Source organism: Emydura macquarii, unplaced genomic scaffold, assembly GCF_026122565.2.
Source record: "Emydura macquarii macquarii isolate MOO-44397 ecotype Brisbane River unplaced genomic scaffold, CSIRO-AGI_Emac_v2 contig_3328, whole genome shotgun sequence".
NCBI lineage: Eukaryota > Metazoa > Chordata > Testudines > Chelidae > Emydura > Emydura macquarii.
Window position 1 is genome coordinate 1,829,747 of NW_027133465.1, and position 13,209 is coordinate 1,842,955.

The 13,209-nt window shown below is 44.3% G+C and overlaps 1 protein-coding gene across 1 annotated transcript in view; it reads left to right on the plus strand.

Moving 5' to 3' along the window:
• The first annotated feature begins 2,097 nt into the window (after nt 1–2,097).
• The window catches only part of TENM4 (teneurin transmembrane protein 4), a 486,586-nt gene continuing 475,474 nt past the window's right edge, over nt 2,098–13,209 (plus strand). Inside the window, exons 1-2 of the mRNA XM_067533333.1 lie at nt 2,098–2,193; nt 5,879–5,974. The gene's annotated coding sequence lies outside the window, so the exon portion shown is untranslated. The remainder of the gene's footprint in view (nt 2,194–5,878; nt 5,975–13,209) is intronic.

A 13,209-nucleotide genomic window follows, 5' to 3' on the forward strand; every position in this document is an offset into this window, starting at 1 on the left:
GCTGACTCAACAGGCCTGAGAACTGAGGCCAAAATATTCAGACATGGGGGCCTAAAGTTAGTCTCCTAAAACCCATATTTAGGTCCCATGCAGAAGTGGCCTGGTTTTCAAAAGTGCCGAGGACCAGCAGCTGCCATTGAAAACAGCAAGATGGGTGGGTGCTCAGCATTTCTTAAAATCAGGCCATTTCCTCTTCAGGTGCACATGTCTGAAAAGTGTGTTCTGAAATCCCCTGCTTATCCACAAGATGGGTGCACCGTGTTCCCAAATATGTCTCAGCCTTTGCTTGTGAAGACCTCTTGTAGACACGTGAAGATGGGTTGATCTCCGAATTCTTTGGCCTTCTTATTGTGGCTGCTGTGGAGTCCTAGTTCCTGCCAGATGTGTTGGTGCTTTTTGTGAAGTGGACACTTTTCCATTGGGAACTGGACATCCCAATTAACTAGGGCGTCCAACAACTGCCAGATGGTACCCACCTTGTGTTAATATAGACTTGGGAGTCTAGCAATGGCTCTGTAAGCCATTTCCAACCCTCTCTATTATCTAGCCTCCCTCAGTCACAGCCTGAATAGATGATGCTTCTGGAAATATTTCTTTAAACCCAGTCTGGATTAAAGAGCAGAGCTGGCAAGGAATTGTTCTCCCTTTGGTGTGAACCCTGACGCAGGACGCAGTGTTTTCAAAACACTGATAATGAAACCCTTGGATGCTCTGGAGGATACAATGCAGTAAGTCAAAATAAATCATGGCATAATACATCTGTTACAAATGAAAGCCAATGCACCAAATGTCAAGGTTGCTTGTTTTGATTAATCAATGACAATTACCAGCCTGGGTAGGAATATTTGTGAAACAAATGGAAATGATTAGAGAAATGCTGATTGATTGATTTTTAGTCATTTCAAACAACCTGTCGGAGATTGGGATGGGAGGGGTCATGCCTAGTGGTTGGAGCAAGCCTCAGGTGCCAGAGCTAAGAGTCAGAACCAGGTCAGCAGAACCAGTGAGACGAGGCTGGGGCAAAAGCTATCGCTATCACAGGCATGGGCAAATGGTTTGCGAAGCCACCAAAGTGCTGCCGTTACTGGGCTCAGAGACGACCCGCGCTTGCTGATAGTGGGGGGGGGGGGGGGGGGCACGTGACTCTACATCTAGGCCTAAGATCTGGTCTGCTGATTCTTCCCATCAGTCAGGCAGGCTACTTCAAGCCAGCTGTGCTCCTTAGGATGCCCAGAGATCAAGCGGGGGGGGGGAATGCCCCCAGGCGCCGGCCTGGTGGGGTGCCGGCCGGGCCCTCCTTGGAGGAGCCACCCCTGCTGACATACCCAGAGGCCGCACTGACCCGGCCCATCGGCCTCCTGTCCTCCCAGCCACTCCGTCCCTGTGCTGGGGGCAACGAAGAAGCTGCAGGGACCCCAGCCATGCACCAGCCAGACAGCCCCCCACTGCTGCCAGGCGGCCCAGGGGCATCTGCCCATCACTCCCACTCCCTGCCACCCCCACAGTGGGGGCGGGGAGCAGTGGGGGAGAGTGGGAAACAGGCCCACAGACACACAGAGCCCGGGGCCCCGCCGCCGCTGCCAACAGGTGGGCGTGCAAATACAAGTATTGGCCACCGGGTGCTGGAGCCCCACGATATGCCACTGGCTGCATGCCCTGATTCCTGACACAACCAGTACATATGTGCAATGGATTAGATGTTTAGTAGTTGAGAAACAGTTAGGACTATTTAGGGTAACTCAACCAGTGTGAGAGAATACTCACTCAGTAAGGTATACCCAGTGTGTGTGTAAAGGTGATAGGATCTGGCTCTTTAGTGGAGAAATATTAAAAAGTTTCTGCCTATTTTTAAATTTCCAATTAATTTGGGATTCCTGATAGATTGGAAATACATGTGTTTGAAGTCCCAGGGCAACAGAACAGCTACAGCATGTAGGGCTCAGTCATGCAGACACTCGCTCTGCAAACACCCCTTTCCAGTGTGCTTCACTTCTGACCTGTTGGGAATCACCTCTGTGATGAGATGGCCTACTGAGGCACAAAGAAATTAAATGACTTCCCCAGAGTCATGGAGGAAGTCTGCGGCAGAGCATTGAATTGAAAACAGATTTCCTGAGTCCCAATCCACTTCCTTAACCACAGGCCGTTCTTCCTGCTCCACAGTAGGACATAACTGGCTACCTGTTGGAAATGGTAAGTCTTCAAAGCAGGATCACTCTATTAAATTCATCCGTCCTTGTAAAAGCTTCCTTCACTGCACAGAATGTGTTAATCAGGTGCAAAGTATTATCACCATCTTGTCAACAGTCACTAGTTAGAAAGCCTCATGAAAATGAGGTAGAAATTCATAGGGGAACAACTTCAAAAGTCATGCAAAATTAGTTTTCGATAAGGTTTTGGGGGAGCTTACAGTATGCTGTATAATGATTTATGACTATTTGAATCTCACGGTTTCTGTAATTAATATTGCTGGATGCTTCCCATTCAGAGGGATGTTAATGCTTCCATTTGCATTATTATGATTATTGCAGCTATGCATCAGCCTTCATATTTAAAATTGAGCCAAAAGGTTCAATATTCAACAGCCTTCTCCATGGAGCATTCACATTGCATGGGTAGGTGAATGTGCATCAAAGGAAAAATAACTGAATTAATATGAGCCAGAAGAATGTGTCTGGCTCATAGCTTCCCATTTTGCTTTGAGGTCCTGATTGTTCAGGCTTTTTAAACCCCAAATAAATTATTGCAAGACGTTTGCTAATTATGTTATACCGAAGTTCTGTGTAGTATTAAATTGCAGCAGTGATGGATTTAGATGAAGTTTCTTATGCTTATATTTAGTGATTCAAAGAGAGTTCGGCTCTAGCCAGGCTTCATTTGCAAGTCTAGGGGAAAAAAATCATGCAAATCATTTCCCAATTTGGGTGGTGATATTGTTCGTAAACGTGGTGTCCTATATGTCTTTCAGCGCTTAGTGTGTTATTTAAGAGGGCAGAAGCCACAATTCTGATTAATTTTGGCATGTTTAAAAAAAAAAAAAAAAGCATTTGTGAAATTGGGTTCTGCAAACATCCTCTTATAGTATTCAGGCACAGCTCTCTCTTTTGAATGCTCGCTATGCTCTGTTATTCTGTTTCTTAACCCATGATTCCTTTTCTGTCATAGTTGATGCTTCTTGAAATGGCTGGTTCTTTTTTTGGCTTGCATGTTTTTTTTCCCCTCTGCTGGTTCTTATTAAGTAGCATGTGATCTTGGAGTTTCCAAGAATATTTTAGAGCTGATTAAGAAGCTTCAGTTAACATTGCTGCAAGAAAAAAACCCAAACATAAAAAGATTGCTCTAGAAATGTAATTGTCAGCCTTTCCCCTTAACGTGAAAGGACCTTTTCTGTAGTCATTGTTAGGGGCCACCCCCATCCCATGGTTGCTCAGGTTATCCTACCTATGGACAGAGTGATACCCTACTTTTGGGGGCACTCAACTGCTCCTTCTGTCCGAGCACCAGCACAACCTGATACTGTCACCATGGAAACTCCACACTGTGGTGACTTCTGAATAAGTGTTTCTGACTCATATAAGTGTGAACTGTTACATTCTTCTATCTGGTGGAGAGAGGTTAGTATGCTCACCTGGGATTTGGGAATGCCCAAGTCTGAATCCCCATTGTGCCTGATTTGGAACAGGGTTTGAGAACCTAGCTCTCCCAAGTGTGAGCCCAAACCACCAGTCTATAGAGTCCATCTTTCACTTTTTCTCTCTCCAGCCCAGTGAATATTTAATTAATTATACAAAGTGGAACAGCTCCAACAGAAGAGACTGAGGCTATGTCTACACTGATGACAGCAAAGTCACTGCTGTCAGATCGACTTATCTGGATTGACTGAGCGGTCAGTGAAGACCTGCTCAGTCGATCCAGAAGTCGACATTATTAATCCACCCCCGCAAGTGGCGTAACGCTGCGTTGATGGGAATGCAGTTCCCGTCGGCGCAGTGCAGTGAAGACAGCGCGCAGAAAAGAAGCACAGCAGTCGACGGGAGTTACGCAAGTTCTTTGCGTACTTTGCATAATTTGCGTTGACTGCCGCCAAATTGCGGAGGTAAGTGTAGACCAAACTTGAGACTCACTCTGGAATAGCCAATAGCCGGGTGATTAGGGCACTGTTTTGTAAAGTGGGAGTCATAGGTTCAAGTCCTTGCTCCAAATCAGGCAGTATGAGGATGTAAAAACAGGTTTCCTACCTCCCAGATGAGTGTCTTAACCACTGAGCTATTCACTATAATGTGTTGGGGGTCTTGCTCCGGTTTTCCATGAGGAAGAGCTGACCAGGCGCAAGTGCCTAATTCCAGGAGAGGTGTTCATGACTGAGAACTGCAAGCAGAGATAGGTGCCTCCCTAACCCAGATCAATGGGAGTTAGGACCCAGATCCACAGGTGTCTTTCCTCAGCATTTCCAGCTGGTTAGCTGAGGCAGCTCCCCTCTCTGCTCTCTAGCTTCTTTCTTAGGTACTTAATTCTCTCCTTACAATGCACGGGGAGCCTGGGTGCCAGAGCTGAGGCTCTGTATTTCACTGGTGCCTAGGAAATGGGTGTTGCAACACTTCACTTCCACATCTGTACAATGGGGATAATAGCACTTTCTTTCTGTACGTGAGGATCAACACGTTAAAAATTCAGAGGTTCTCAGACACTCTAGTGATGGGGGTCATAAATACCTTAGATATTCTCCTTCTGGCAGAGGAGAGAGCTCAGTTTATTCACAGCTCCTCCTATCTTCCAGATCGCTCAGTGGGGAATTCTTGTGACTAATGGCCTCTTTTTTATGTTTGTTTTTGCTCTTTCTGAAATGAGCACTGGAGATAGAGGAGACCTCAAGATGAATTCAGATTGTCTTAGATAGGGACTGTGAAATGATATTTATTAAAAACTGTCTGAAGGACTATATATAAAGGACAGTAATACATGAAAATGTATTGGATTGTGGGAGAAGTAATGTTAAATGCACCCAACCGACAGAAGGGAAGGATAACTTGGAAAAGAGAAATGGTGAAAGAGAACCCAGGATATGTAAACCGGAGGGGAGCGTGGGAGGCAGTAGAGGAACCATTCTGGTGTGTTCTCTGCACTTGGACAGTCAGAGTGTCATGGACACTAGGTTTGAAATACATTTGCAGAGTGATATGGCAACATAAAAAGGCCAGTGCAGTTTTGGTCTGCATATGCAAGAGTGTCTTGTCGCAGAGAAGGAAAGTGAAAGCTTCTCTTTATACTGATCTGGTGCCATCATACTTGGAATATTACACTTGGTTTGAGGCACCCTGATTCCAGGAAAGACAGCTCCAGGGGAGACAACATTTACAAAGATCAAATGAGTGTAACCACTAAGGCAGGACTGGAATTACTTAGTCGGTAAATAGAAATCTAACTCAGTGAATGGAATTGGATTAAAAAGGCTTGATTAGGCTGAATATAAGAAAAAAATATCTTCCAAAGAATGAGAACTATTAGCCTCTGAAATTGTCTTCCAAGAGAAGGAATGGTTATCACATTGCTTAGGACACAGACTAGAGCCAACACTAGGTACTTTACTGAACTGTCCTCCATTAGACATGGAATGCAGTGGACTGGATGACCTAATTGGTCTTTTCCATCTTTAATGTCTGTGATCCTTTAAGAAAAGGTCTGATCTTAACCCTTGGCTTGCTATAAAACATAATTTAACCTAGTGTAATCCCAGCAGCAAAATTCATGCCAGCAGTTGTGATAGACTGGTATTATGTGACCCAGATGGTTCATAAGTAGCTATTTCTAATTCTTGTTTTATTTAGAATTAATTGTTTTTTAATGTCTAATTTATTTTTCTATGTACATCTTTCAACAGGTAGACTGAGATTAACACATGTCCAGGTTAAAATTGCATTCTTCAAGGAATATTTGATGGATTATTCCTAGATACTTCAAAAAGGAAAATTGAAAAGTGAGTGTTAATTCTTTTATTTCTCTGGGTTGTTTTTTTCATTACAGTATGTTTCTGTTTAAAATAAAATAATGCTATTTAACTGTAATGTTTCTCATTTTCCGGCAATTTCATGTTCTTGTAACAAATGCCTCTGATCAGGAAAGGGGGAAACATGAGCAGTTTTGCAATTTTCTCTTGTATCTGTCTATAAGACGATAAAAACAGGAAAAATATTTTTTAAATTTTGTAGTGCAAGGGACAAATCCAGAAGCCTTTACTCAGTGTCAGTCCTTACTCAGGTAAAAATGTCACTGACGAATGGAATTTTGCCTGAGTAAATTGGAAGTAAATATGAAGTGAAGGCTCCAGGATTTGGGCCCAATCCTGTTGTTAGAATTATAGAATCATAGAAGATTAGAGTTGGAAGGGACCTCAGGAGGTCATCTAGTCCAACCCCCTGCTCAAAGCAGGATTGACCTCAGTTAAATCATCCCAGCCAGCGCTTTGTCAAGCCACATCTTAAAAACCTCTAAGGATGGAGATTCCACCACCTCCCTAGGTAACCCATTCCAGTGCTTCACCACCCTCCTAGTGAAAAACTTTTTCCTAATATCCAACCTAGACCTCCCCCACTCCTTGTTCTGTCATCTGCCACCACTGAGAATAGCCTAGCTCCATCCTCCCTGGAACTCCCTTTCAGGTAGCTAAAGGCTGCTATCAAATCCCTCCTCATTCTTCTCTTTTGCAGACTAAACAAGCCTAGTTCCCTCAGTCTCTCCTCATAAGTCATGTGTTCCAGCCCCTTAATCATTTTTGTTGCCCTCTGCTGGACTCTCTCCAACTTGTCCACATCCTTTTTGTAGTGGGGGACCCAAAACTGGACACAATACTCCAAATGCGGCCTCATCAATGCCGAATAGAGGGGAATAATCACTTCCCGCGATCTGCTGGCAGTGCTCCTACTAATGCAGCCCAATATGCTATTAGCCTTCTTGACAGCCAGGGCACACTGCTGACTCATATCCAGCTTCTTATCCACTGTAACCCCCAGGTCCTTTTCTACAGAATTGCTGCCTAGCCAGTTGGTCCCCAGTCTGTAGCAGTGCATGGGATTCTTCCATCCTAAGTGGAGGACTCTGCCCTTGTCCTTGTTGAACCTCATCAGATTTCTTTTGGCCCAATCCTCCAATTTGTCTGGGTCACTCTGTATCCTATCCCTACCTTCCAGGGCATCTACCACTCTACCAAGCTCTACCAAGTCCTTCTGCTGTCTTGGTGTTCAGCATCTCCTGCTCAGTATGTTGCAGGATTGGGCCATTAGGTCATCTTGTTCCTCTTCATGCTCTGTCAGTGTGACTCTGGCTTGACCTGGAAGGCTGTACAAATGGAGTACTTCACTCTCCATGGCTCTGCAATCCTTGGACTCTATGGGAGAAATCCTGGCCCATTGAATAAGGCAGAACTCCAGTTGACTTCCATGGAGTCAGGTACGCATGTCAGGTCTCCCTCCCCCCATTATTTAAATTTTTGAAACATCGTGAATTTCCATTTTGAGGAAGACAATCCCTGACCCAAATGCCTTAAAATCTAAGTAATCATAAAAGGCCTCTCCCCTGAGACTGTCAGCAGCGATGCTAGTTCTTGTCGTGTTGTATGACACAATTCCAATCAGAATTAGGCTGAAGGCACCAACTCATTCAATCCACAAGAGTAACAACTTGAGGTGACCGCTCACCTTATCCAGATATGACCCCATAAATGAGAGGTGTACGACTCTGTACCACGTTTATTCCCTGAGCCATCCCGTCCCCTAGACAGTAAGATTTGTCAATGCTAGCTAAATATAAATGGATGAGATGGCCATACTAAAGTGTTTCATATCTCGTTTCCTCTGGAAACCACACTTTCAGAGATAGTAGTTCCTCTGACTTCCCCAGTGCTCCAGACGACATTGTGGAGGAGGCTCTCTGAAGTTCTTAATGTACTTTTTGTGAGTCCATCTGCTGAAAGAAAGATTCTTTGAGAAGGAGGATGGTCTTGGAATTCAGACCCTAGAGTGGGACTCAGAAGAGCGGGGTTCAGTTCTTGACCCAGCTACGAAGTTCCTGCCTGTCTCTGTGCCTAAATTCCCCATCTGTCAAGTGCGAATCATAACACTTCCTTTCACTGTTTCTCAGTTTTGTCTATTTAGGTTGTAAGACTTTGCAGTGGGGACTGTCACACGCTATGTATATGTACAGTATCTAGCACAGTGGTTCTCAACTTGTGGCGTATGGGTTGCTTGCGGCCCAATCAGCACACAGCTGCGACCCATGTGACATCCTCAGGGCCATACAGGTAGTATTGGATGTGGCCTACATAACACATTGTGGGCCACATATGCGGCCCACAATGGTAAATAGATTGAGATCCACTGATTCTTGGTATTCTGATCTTGGTTAAGGCTTCTAGGTGCTTCTATAATACAAATAATAAATAAATAACCAACTAAACCTGCAGAATCTCTGTTGGAACAATAAATGGGAAAACCAAAATAAAAAAGACCTATAAATAAAAAAAATACATTTATGGGATGCGAGTGGTAGTTCTAAAAGTTGTCATGCTGAACATAAAGTGATGTTTAAATGAAACTGCGGTAGAGTTATGATGACTTACAAGATATAATGGGACCGATGAGCTACCACCCGTGTTTTAATCACCAGCGCAGTACAGCTATTGAAGATAAATAACAGGGAGGCTGTCTCACAGAACTGATCACTTACACTGGCAGATTATGGCCAGGACTGTTCATTATTTATTTATTCATTCTTTGGGAAAGCACCACTTTCTGGTATAAGGAATTCATTTGTTTCCCTCTGTAATAACACTGATCACAATGAATTAATTGGGCACTCAGAGGCTGTCTCATATATATTCGCATGTCTAGCCCATTGAAATGAATAATAAAACATGATGGGTCATAGATTGCTGGGAAGCCCATTGGCTAGCAAGAGATGAAGCCAGGTATCTCCAGCCTCCTAGAATTGTAGTTAGGTTCCAGAAAGCCAGCATCTGTGAAGGATCTAACTGTAAGTTTGTTTGTTTTTAGGGTTTGTTAAAAATATTGACTGAAGAAAAAATGGAGAGGTAAAAGTTATCAGAAAAGCAAGGATTTTTGTTTTCTATCCATGATGCATAACATGTAACAGCATAACCAGGCAGCAGCCTATAGCAAATTGAATGAGGTGTGGGGGGCAGGGGAATCTTTAAAAAGCCAGGCAAGCTTTAAGTTAACATTTCCTCAGTTCTTTTCGGCAGGAAACATGACATAAGCTGTGTTTGCAAGCTCTGTGTAAATTCAGGGGGCTTCCACAGAGTGGGTTTGTACTGATGACAAATTCTTATTTTTAAATATAAACTGAATGTTTCCAGCAGAACAGGGAAAGAGATGATAGCTACCCAGTGTATCTAACTACATATTTATTTACTGACCCTTTAAATGGTGGTATCCAGTTTGATTAGTCAAAAATTGGTTAGATGACCAGTGCTGGGCCCTAATTCTCTGTGTGCTGTGGTTAGTGACAAAACTCCTGCCCACTTCAGTGTAATCAGGACTGGTCCTTCAAGCTCTGCTGTTGTCCTCTGTAAAGGAGTTAATTCAGCGCATGGGCACTCCTTTGTGGCCAGAGGTGGTCTGTCTCCCTCTGTGGTGCCCCCTGCCAATGGCTGCTCCATTGCTGCTGTGGTCTTTCTTTCCACAACTTGGCCCTCTGATCTGGTCACACTTTAGCTCACCCCTTCCAGGGTAACAGAGCATCCAACCCAGCTATAGTCCAATGATCTTACGGCAGGTCTTCTGTCTGTCTCTGTGCTCCGTGGCCCTTACACCCTTTACCTCAGGCGGGTTCACCCCACTTTCCTTGGTGGCTGGTATGGGAACTCTGGCCCACCCTCTACTCTGCGTTACAGCCCAGGGACCCTGGAGCTGGCAGCCAAGGTCTGCTCCCTCAGATGCTTTGCTGCCTCCCTGAACTGCTTCCTATCTCTTCTCTCCACAGAGAGAGACTATAGACTCTCTCCCTGCCGGCAGCCTCCTTCTACTCTCAACTTCTTGGCTTTATACTAACGAGTCTGCTCCTGTCCATGGCCATGTGATCAGTTAAACCCGGCTCTCCTTCTAGGTGCAGCCAGACAACACAATTGGCTTCTCAGGCCCACATTAACCCCTTGAGGGCCCAGGTGGGGTGCACATTCCATGATACCCTCCTAAAAGGACAGTAGCACACACTGATGAGTAGCAAACAAAGTCTCATGGCATCAGTGATTTCCCATGGGGCACCACCGAAGAAGCCGGCCAGCTCCCTGAAGTCTCCCACAAGAGAAACTGCAGACATCTCCCCACATGATCTCCTGCTGGGGGGTGGAGACAACTGCCCATCCAGTCTTTCCAACTGGTGAGACTTGTTACCTGGCTCTCTGCGTGCTTCTTCCCAATATCGCCATCTCTCGATACCACCCCATGGCAAGAAGCACTGGCTAGTCCATTCTGCTAGCCAACAAAGAGCTGCGGGCAGGAAATCTTTAATCACAGGGTCCTTGTGATTGTCAAGATTTTAGCACATTAAAACGTGTGAGGATAGTGTGACAAAGTCAGTCCTGACAGATATAAGAGTGGTGGAGGGCAAACATATCAGCCCTAGCATGGTGAAGTCTCTGTTCCCTGTGAGCTGAAAAAGTGTTACCTTGGGTTAACTAGAGACACGTGAGGCCAGGTAAGGGCTGCCAATGACCTTTAAAAACCCCTCTTCTGGTGAGAGAGAGGAGGGGAAAGATGAGAGACAAGCTGCAGCAGCAGCAAGGAAAGGCTTCCCTTGGGTGGAAGGCCATCTCCCCTCCCCATAGGGAAAGGAACTCTAAATTAACAGCTCCTTGGGGAAGGACCGGCAACTGGGAGCCAAGTGTAGTAGGGTAACGCCCTGGAGAGGGGGCAGGGAAAAGTATTTCTGTTTGCATTGTCAGTTTGGGGTTCATTTGTTTTGCTTAAGAGAACTTCTTGGGCCTACCCTGAGGTTCACCATGTAAATATGATAAAATAAAACCAGAGTGAAGAGGAAAAACATTCTGGAGTCAGACTAATTCACTGCAGGCCCGCCACTGCCCAGGATTGAAACGCTGAGGCTAATGAGACAAAGGAAGGTACCCTGCCGCAACAGTACGACTAGGAACTGTCTCCCGGGGCAATTTCAGTCAAAAGAAAAATGTGTTTGGATAAATAGGATTCCTTTCACGGTGCATTTTGGACAAAGTATTCCCACTTGGGTGTCTAAGGTTAAGAAACTAAATGGAAGTAGCCAGCTTAACCGAAGTGCTCCTATTGATGTCAGCAGGTGTTGTGGCACACCTTGGAAAATCAGGCCTCTTTTAGTAAGGCTCCAAAATATGGATTTAGCTGCTTAACCTTAGGCACTTATGTTTGAAAGGGTTGGCCATTGCTCTTAGCCTTTCCACAACATAACGCGCCACAATCTGGGGAGTCGATTTCCTTCGTGAGCAATATTTTACTGTCATTGGAAGCAATCAGTATTCCTTCTGTTTCTAGCTACCTGTTTTAAGAGAATTTTGCTCTCATCTGATGGCAACTAGATTTTTTGGTTTTGTCGTACTCTGGGGTTAGACTTAAGTAAGTTCTTTTAGGTTCACTGACTCACCATTGGCTGGCTAAAAGAAATTAGAAACTGCTACTGACTGGCTAGGAATTTTTTACATCTTATCACTTTCGTTTTCCATCTTCCTACACACACCCCACCTAGTTCCCACCTTAGTTTATTTGTCTCATCTTGTCACATCTTGTCTTTTTACATGGTAAGCTCTTTGGGATAGGGACTGCCATTTACTATATGGTTGTATAGCCACTAGCATATTAGGGTCCTGATATCTTTCAGGCATTACAGCAATATAAACAATAATAATAGTTAATAATGGAAACTGTGTGTATAGATGCTTGTTTCTGTGAAGCCCCAGGCCATGATTTCTCCACAATAACTCCGGGTGTTTGGCTCAAGATATTTAGAGAAGAATGAAATAAGGTCTTTTTTTTCCTGTTAAGTAGATCAGTATCCATATTCCTTTCCATCCCTTAGAAGAAATCGACAAAATGATGGGAATCATGTAACTAATAATTTGATAAAACAGAATAAAAACCAGAAGGAAAAAAAGAGAGGAAAAATCCACTTGTACGCTGTCTGTCAATCTCACTTCCTTGCAGTTCAAGCTTCCAAGTGAATTTCAGTGATATCTCCTGGATATATCAGGCTTTTTATTTCTTTTACCACTTCGTGGCAAGCTTCTTTTAATATGAGTTTTCATCTCTCCTGTTATGACAGGGAAAGGATGTGATTTCACATCCTGCAAAGAACTGACCTGACAGTGATGCTGGGGCAAAGATCCAGTCGTAACACTGTTTGGAAAAAGAGAAAACTTCATCTTAGAGTGTAGGGTAATAGACTTTCCGCATTAAACTGCACATGTTACTCAGTGTTAATATATGCACTGGCAGTATCCAAGTTGAACCTTCACTTCAGAGTAATGTTTAGCCTGCCTCCCATTAGGCTTAATAATACACTGCACTTCCTTCTCACTTTCCATCTGGGGATCTCAGAGTGTTTGTGAACATTAATGAATTAAGCCTCACAAACATCCTGGTGAAATAGGGAAACATTACTGTCCCAATTTCACAAATGGGGATACTGAGGCACAGATGCCCAAGGTCACAGGTGAAGCCTGTAACATACCTGATAACATAACTAAGTTTTCCATACTCCCATCCTTTGCTTTAGCCAAAAAAATCTTTACTCTCTTTAGGCATGAAAGGAAGAACCAACTGGTAGGCTGTACCTTTAAGAGACCTGATGATGGCCCACACTAGAAAAGTACAGCTGGCAGACCCAGGGCATTGTAGTGATGGCTAGTGGTCTACCAGATACTACGGTGATGAGCACATTATAAATAGATAGAGAGACAGCTGTGGTACCTACTCCCTATTCCCTTTCTTGCTTTCATATTCAATTTTGTATATCTGTTTTCCATGTGATAGCCATGCGTAACTCCTATTAGCACTGTAGCATTCTCACAGGGCAGAAAGACAAGTTGGAATCCATTGTAACACGGCCAACGGTAATGTTTGTTTGTGCTTCCCGATGCAGACTGCGAACCAGTAGTTCTTTCTCGCTCTCTACCTCTGATGGACTAATGCAGCCCATGGTGCCTTGGGGGCC